General features: G+C 45.3%; 1 long non-coding RNA gene across 1 annotated transcript; it reads right to left on the reverse strand.

Moving 5' to 3' along the window:
• Positions 1 to 1,019: 1,019 nt before the first annotated feature.
• Positions 1,020 to 6,701, reverse strand: LOC144160937 (uncharacterized). Its single transcript, XR_013320451.1, has 3 exons — positions 6,636 to 6,701; positions 4,093 to 4,177; positions 1,020 to 1,616 (listed from the first exon to the last, which is right to left on the reverse strand). It is a non-coding gene; the product is annotated as an uncharacterized LOC144160937 (long non-coding RNA).
• Between the last annotated feature and the right edge of the window lie 260 nt (positions 6,702 to 6,961).

Here is a 6,961-nt window from a genome sequence, read left to right on the forward strand (position 1 = left end):
GTCCACCTTTCTCTTTCAGTTTTCCTGCGGTTGATGAATGGCTGCAAATAATCAAGTTCTCTATTCCTCATGCACTTAACATCCTTCGAATGGCAAGCGTGTTTATATAATACTTTGTGGCGCTTAGAATTGCTGCCAACCACGCAGTAAAACAGCGATGCATTTTTCTGCCTTTACAATGTTTATTTGAGTAACATTGTGAATAATTAAATGCAGTGTACTGAAAATTATGGCCATCATTATTTGGCCACCTGGCCGCGAGAAAGCGTTGAAGAAAGCGATCCGGCAATTTCTTTCTCGCTGACACCAAACTCCGAGCACGTAAAAGCTGCAAAAAAAAATGAAAAGCAAGAACACAGCAGAAATATTATTTGCAGGCAATCTTAAGAAAACGGTCAACAGAAACGAACAAGTAACCTAAATGACAAACATGCCGGTACATATCATTTAAGAGGCATTCACAGTTGTAGTTCACCTATGTGTCACAGGGGTGATGATACAGGGGCAGATTATTTAAAAAGCTTGACCAACTCTAGATATCGCACCCCAGGGTGGGGCATCACTAAAGTTCTATTCAGTTAATTGATTGATTGACTGATTATGATGTTTAACACGCCGACGCTACACAGGCGATGAGGCGCGCCGTAGTGGAGGGCTCTGGGTTAATTTGGACCACCTGGGGATCTTTAACGTGGGCCGAAATCTCGAACACACGGGCGTTTTTGCTTTTCGCCTCCATCAGAAAAGCGGCCGCTGCGGCCGGGAATCGAACTCGCGTCCTTGGGCTGAGCAGTATTCGATTAATTGGTTGCAACCAATTAACCAGAGCTCTCTAAAGCAAATTTAGAGCGCTCTGGAAAGTGGCTGCGCGTTTGGGTGTTCGGTTGGTTCTTTCGGAGCGTCAACCCCAGACTCTAAGATCTGGCGGCAAGCGATCACGTGACACCACCTGCGGCGTCAGTTATCTGCAGAGTCGGCAGAGTTAATTCTGCAACTTCGCAGCCACCACACCACCCTTATGAAAATTTCTATGTCCAGTCAAAAGACAGTCTGCGTCCCGAAGGAAACAGACTGCGTGCGTCCTGTGTGTTTCCTCTGTGTTGGAATTTCGCCACCGACTTTCTGCGTACTCCAAGTGTCCCGTGTGTTTCCGTCCTCCATGCGTCCAGTCTATCTCCCAAAGGCAACACAGACACCATACGGCCTTTCTGTGTCCCCTATATGTCTTGAAGGCAACAGACCGCATTCGTCCCTTGTGTGTCCCCTGTATTGAAATTTCGCCACCGACTTTCTGCGTCCTCCAAGAATCCTTTATGTTTCCGTCCTCTACGTATCCCACAAGCTTCCACCTTTTGAGTGCCCTTTGCATGCTGTCAAATAACAGTGCCCCACAGCCAGCTGCATGTAGAAAATGTCAGCCAGCTCCACAGTCACTGTTTCATGCTGCAGCTGTTTCTGTAAGAGCAAGCTGACGAAAATCACATGAATCACACGACTCTTGCAAACCTGACTATTTTATTCAGGTTGGATCCATACGTGCTGCTGCCGCCTGCCACACCAGGTGTCGCCTCATCTTTACCCCTCACAGGACGGGATAGCCACTGCCACGCTTGAACCTGAAATGACAAACGCATTGATCGCATATGAAGGGGTTTAAACAAACACGTCTCAAACATTTGCTGGTTATGCTTATAAATATAAAGGAGTGTTCCCATACAAAACTGAACCAAGTATCCTGAAAGAGAAGGTATAACTTATAGGTTGCAAAATTGGCCACAAAATTTAGACCACATAAATTAACTAATGAGCTTACGAACATCAAATATGACATACTGTTACATAGGCAACACAACCCTGAACTAAGTACTGTTTAGATTCATGGCCTCCTCATGACGGGCATTTATACAGCCTCGCAAGAACATTTGAGATGAGATTATTGCAGCAGCACTGTGGGAACAAAGCAATATGGGGGGGGGGAGGGGGGCAGGGAAGGCAACATAAAATTGCATGAACATGCTAAGACAGGCATTGATCAGTCGTCATCATGAGTAGTTGCTTGTGTCTACGCGTTCTTTGGAACCTATAAAGCCAGCAGTTTTATAGTGCATTTCGTTTACGAGACAGCACTTGCATTGTCTAGTTTGTTTGTCTGTGCTTGCTTACAAAAAGCAAAATGTACATCACCATGAACTGACCAACCTCTAGGTTGGCTCCTCACTTTTTATATTTCCTTGTGTCGATGGGTAGCAGACACGGGAACAGAAATAAAAAACAACCCTAGAAAAACGTGGTGGATAGCACACTTGCACCCATCATTGCACGCGTGCCACGTGGTCACTCATCCCAATAGATGTACAGTGCACGGAGTGACCCCCAAGCAGCGAAAGCTGGGCGTGGTCGCTCTGTACTTTGTGAAAATACAAGCTACTAGAAAGATTTGACAGATAGCACAAACAGTGCAGGTGCTACAACTTTGCACCATGGCACGAATTTTACAACGGTCAACAGAAAACGCACCGGTATGTCAGTGACACCGTGGAGGAGAAATTCGAAGACAAACCAGGACATCAGTGACAGTGAAAGGGTTAAAGCGGTCCAATACAGCAAATTTAATTTCAGGGTTTATGCTTACCAGCAATGAGGAAAGCTACCGCAGTAACTTGAGCTGACTACTCTGTAACGTGCACTCAAATGCTAAAAACACACAAGCATTTTTGCATATGTTTGCACACAGAGCATTCATACTGTTCGGAAATAATGCAGGTTTTTCCTACTATAAACATCATAATATTGCCCCCAAACACGCCATTTGATTACAAAATATTTTGTTACAAGCACCTGGCCACACCCTGCAATCTTATCCTTTTTTAAGGGAACTGTCTTTTTCCCCTTTTTCCTTTGTATGCTGCACCAGCAGTCCTGTTTGATATGGAAAGGGTGTTGCTTTGCGATCCCTATCCTAGCTTTTCCTGTTTTTTATTGAAAATGTTCTCGATCTAAAATGAATCAGTGCAAAAGAAACCCTGCAGCATTCAATTCGCCAACGCTCATCCATGCACGTCCCTTTGCTGACTCCTTCGAGGTTTGTGTTTTTTTATGTTTACTGCGGAGCACAAGTTTGCTCCGATAATCTATATTTTTACAAAAACCCTGCATTATCCTGGCTACATAACAATATTCCAAACAAAGTCTGATACACAAACCAGAACCCCCCACAGCTCTTTCTTCAATTGCTGAGTACCCTTCTACAATTGATTGATTGTAGGGTTTAACGCGCCGACGCAACGCAGGCGATGAGGTGCGCCGTAGTGGAGGGCTCCGGATTAATTTTGACCACCTGGGGATCTTTATCGTGCGCCGAAATCTCGTACACACAGGAGTTTTTGCTTTTCGCCTCCATCAGAAAAGCAGCCGCCACGGCCGGGAATCGAACCCGCGACCTCGTGCTCAGCAGCGCAACGCCTTAGCCACTGAGCCACCGCGGCGGGTACCCGTCTACAATTAGGACCATCATTATATTTGCTAGAGTAAATAGCTGTTCAGGGGGGGAAGGGGGGCTACGATGGCCAGTGAGACTCATTACACTACATGAAACACAGTGGCAAAAAGGCACGCAATACACCCTTTTCACTGCTAGGCACAAGTTGCATCTAGGGCATTGAAGTGAATTCACCTAAATTCTATTTCTGGGTGCACGGAATTGTTTCACTCATGTAATGTAATCCATAATATGACTTTTGAGTAGAAGTCTAAAGATCTAGTTCATCTGTAATAGGCGGTAGAAGAAAAATCCCCACACACTGTCTGTGGGCACCACGCAACTACCAGTGAACAAGGGTGACAAAGTCGTTATTAATTAATTCATGGAGCAAGGACGCAGCCCTGATGCGACAAAAAAAATAAGAAAGGTACCAGGAAGTTTCTCACCCTCATCGGTTCCTTATTTTTTGCCCCATCTCTGCAATGTTCTTATGTCTTAATATCACTAAGGTACCACAAGAATGCCACAATGGTTTTCTATGTTTTCATGTTCTCTCAGCCTTCAAAATCGAGATTTTCATGCATTTCACAGCCGTAATGAACTCCACTTACAGGTCGTGCAGGATAGATAGAAACAGGAGGCAGCCAATTCTTCTGGTAGCTCACAACGTACATCCTCCATGTCAAACACCTGGCCCTGTAAAAAAAGGAAGTTCAAGTAGTAAACAAGCCGTAAATATGCGGTATAATGCCGTGAAATACTCCCTCTGACAGGACATGACAGAATTTGTTTTTTGTAGGTGCAAAAAAGGCACCTTCAGTTCTTTCAAGCTAAAAAATAAGTACAGTGCTCACTGATTGAAACGCAACACTGCGAGCGCGTGGCTGCCAATACATGCAGCGCCGTCCATGGACGCCGCTGTCGCTGACAGCGCACCGCTGTCGCTGCGGGGAACCACTGCCCCTATTATTGGCAACTGGAAGCAGTAAGCTTATGGTCAAAACACTCTCATCCTCGTGGTATACCACAATGCAACACCTAGCTTCCACGGGCGTCCACTGGCGGCGCTGCATGTAGCGCAGGCCACACGCTTGCAGTGTCGCGTTTCAATCCGTGAGCACTGTACATACATGACAAGGCTTACAAGGTTTTCAGCCATACTTTAAAGGAACAGAAGCATCCTTACACTGAATTAATGTTAAACTAAGCCTATTAAATATCCCTAGGTGGTAGAAATCTGTGGCCCCAGATTTCCACTGTGCAAGCATATTCTCTGGTCCAGAGGGTGCGAAACGTGGTTACGGCTTTTAAAGGAGCCATGAAGAGAAAACACAAGTTTGGTTCATTCAAAGGATTCCGTTGCTAGAATCACGCTGACACCATTTTTAACATAAACTCCACTCAAATAAGCTACAAATTAGGAACAAAGGAAATGGCCATGCGACCCACTAGCTCATTTCCCGCAACAGAACCTATGTCATACCAGCCAGCTCTGCAGGTAGCGGAGGGCGGCAACAGCAAACGCAAATTAGGCAGAGGCTATAAGCTTGCCGAACGAACCATTTGCGCTTAAATTTAGGGCATATTCTTTTTACAGTAGTAAGAATGGTGGGACCAACAGTAAAGGTTAGGAAAGCACACGTAAGCATAGAAGTACCGATGCGTACTGCTGTTGGTACTGCGCGCACTATGCTTGGTTTAGCTGCACAGGACTGCGGGGCTTTGGGGTTGTCTCGGACAACAATGGCCGATTGACACAAGCAACGGTGTCTTACGTGACCATATTTGTGGAGCGAGCACTATGTTTCACGAAACGATTATTTTCTCGCTGAACAAAAACAAGCCACGTTTAAATACGGTAAAAACAAAACAAAAGCAGAAAGCGGCTTGCCACGGTATGGTGGCACCATCTAGGGTAACTAACGGTAAAGAAGGTTTCCCGATCGGCTGCAGAGCGGTCGGTTCCTGTGATGTCATTGCAGACCCTGAAAATGCACGATTTAGCGGGAAAACCAAAATTTTAGCTTAAATTAATGAATTTCTCAGTGAATAAAGCATCGTTTGCATTTGGACAAGTGCTGGGGGCACCATACCACACGAAATCTTTCGAATAACACAAACTTGTATTTTGTCTTCATGGCGCCATTAAAATTCTCTCTGAGGCACATGGTGAACGAACGTCTCAGCGTGCCAATACCTCCAAGGGGTAGGCACGTTGAAATGCTGACGAAACGAAAAAACCGGATGGTGAAGGAGCACGGTGGCAAGCCCACGCCCTGTTGAATCTTTTTCACACCGTGATTGTATCCCCATCACATGCATATTTGTAAGAATCAACACGTTTAACCCATGCTCAACATGTTAAGGTCAACACAATTTATGCAAGCCAGCTACAACTAATGTCACACCACACAAGAATTTCTGTCTGATCGTGACGATGCTGGATGAGCTTAGGAAGGTGGAAAAATTTATTGCATTAAAACAGTGAAAGCTGCCCTGCAACTGCACCAGCAATGCAGGCTGGAACAGCATGTTTTCAAGCTGCGACGTCTAAACAATTATCTGGTCAAATGTTCACTGCCTAAAGACCTTGTGCATGTGGTACTACTTATAAAGTTGCTAGCAATGCTTAAATGTTGAAAATTCAACGTATATGCAACTCTTACGTATTATAACTACAAATGTAATGCAGCCTCCTTGCATTTCTTTACCCGTAAACGAAAACTATCCGTTAGAACAATGCTAAGCTGCCTACGTCCTGTAAAAAAAATATACTGTGGGTCAACTGCCTCCTAAAAAAAAAAAAATCGGGGAGTGGGCGTTTTGTTTTACAACCATTAACGCAGTTTTCTTTTTTTTTTTTTTTTCATGCAACAAGCTTTAGCGTCGAATCCACCCAAGCCAAGCGGCGGCCGCTGGGCCGCCAGCATAATGTTTTCGTTGCCAGCAATGGCAAGGGGGTCGATCACTCACACAGCATACTGGCCGCCGCTCCTGGAAGCTCATTATGACCGCGCCGACGCAGCCGGTAATTTACAATAAAAGAAGCGCGGCGAGCCGAACACCAAGGAATATACTCAACACGTTTAACAAAACAGCACTGCGGCAACGCGTAATAAAATTTTAACATGCACCATGATAAACAATCACTTACGGCAGAACACGCAGCATTTTTCACACGTCGCGTCGACAGACTGGAACTTGCAGTAGAGACTCTTGTCAGTAGTGACTTTTGTCAAATGGCGACCTCGATGTGCGTTTGCTACAGCAGCGCAGTACGGCGACGACACAGACGCTTTGCCAGCACTCACGATGTTTCAGGTGGCACAAGAGCACTAACACGTAATATTACGGCAGGAGGAGCACGTAGTAATTCACGTAACACCAGCAAATCGAAAACAAACCACCAAAACCACGCACAACGAACAAACCACGTCTTTTCTTGCGCACCTACAACAATGACTGCATATATGCTAGGCT

This window comes from Haemaphysalis longicornis, unplaced genomic scaffold, assembly GCF_048455015.1.
Source record: "Haemaphysalis longicornis isolate Haplotype H1 unplaced genomic scaffold, Haemaphysalis longicornis Haplotype H1 scaffold_11, whole genome shotgun sequence".
In the NCBI taxonomy this organism is placed as follows: Eukaryota; Metazoa; Arthropoda; class Arachnida; order Ixodida; family Ixodidae; genus Haemaphysalis; species Haemaphysalis longicornis.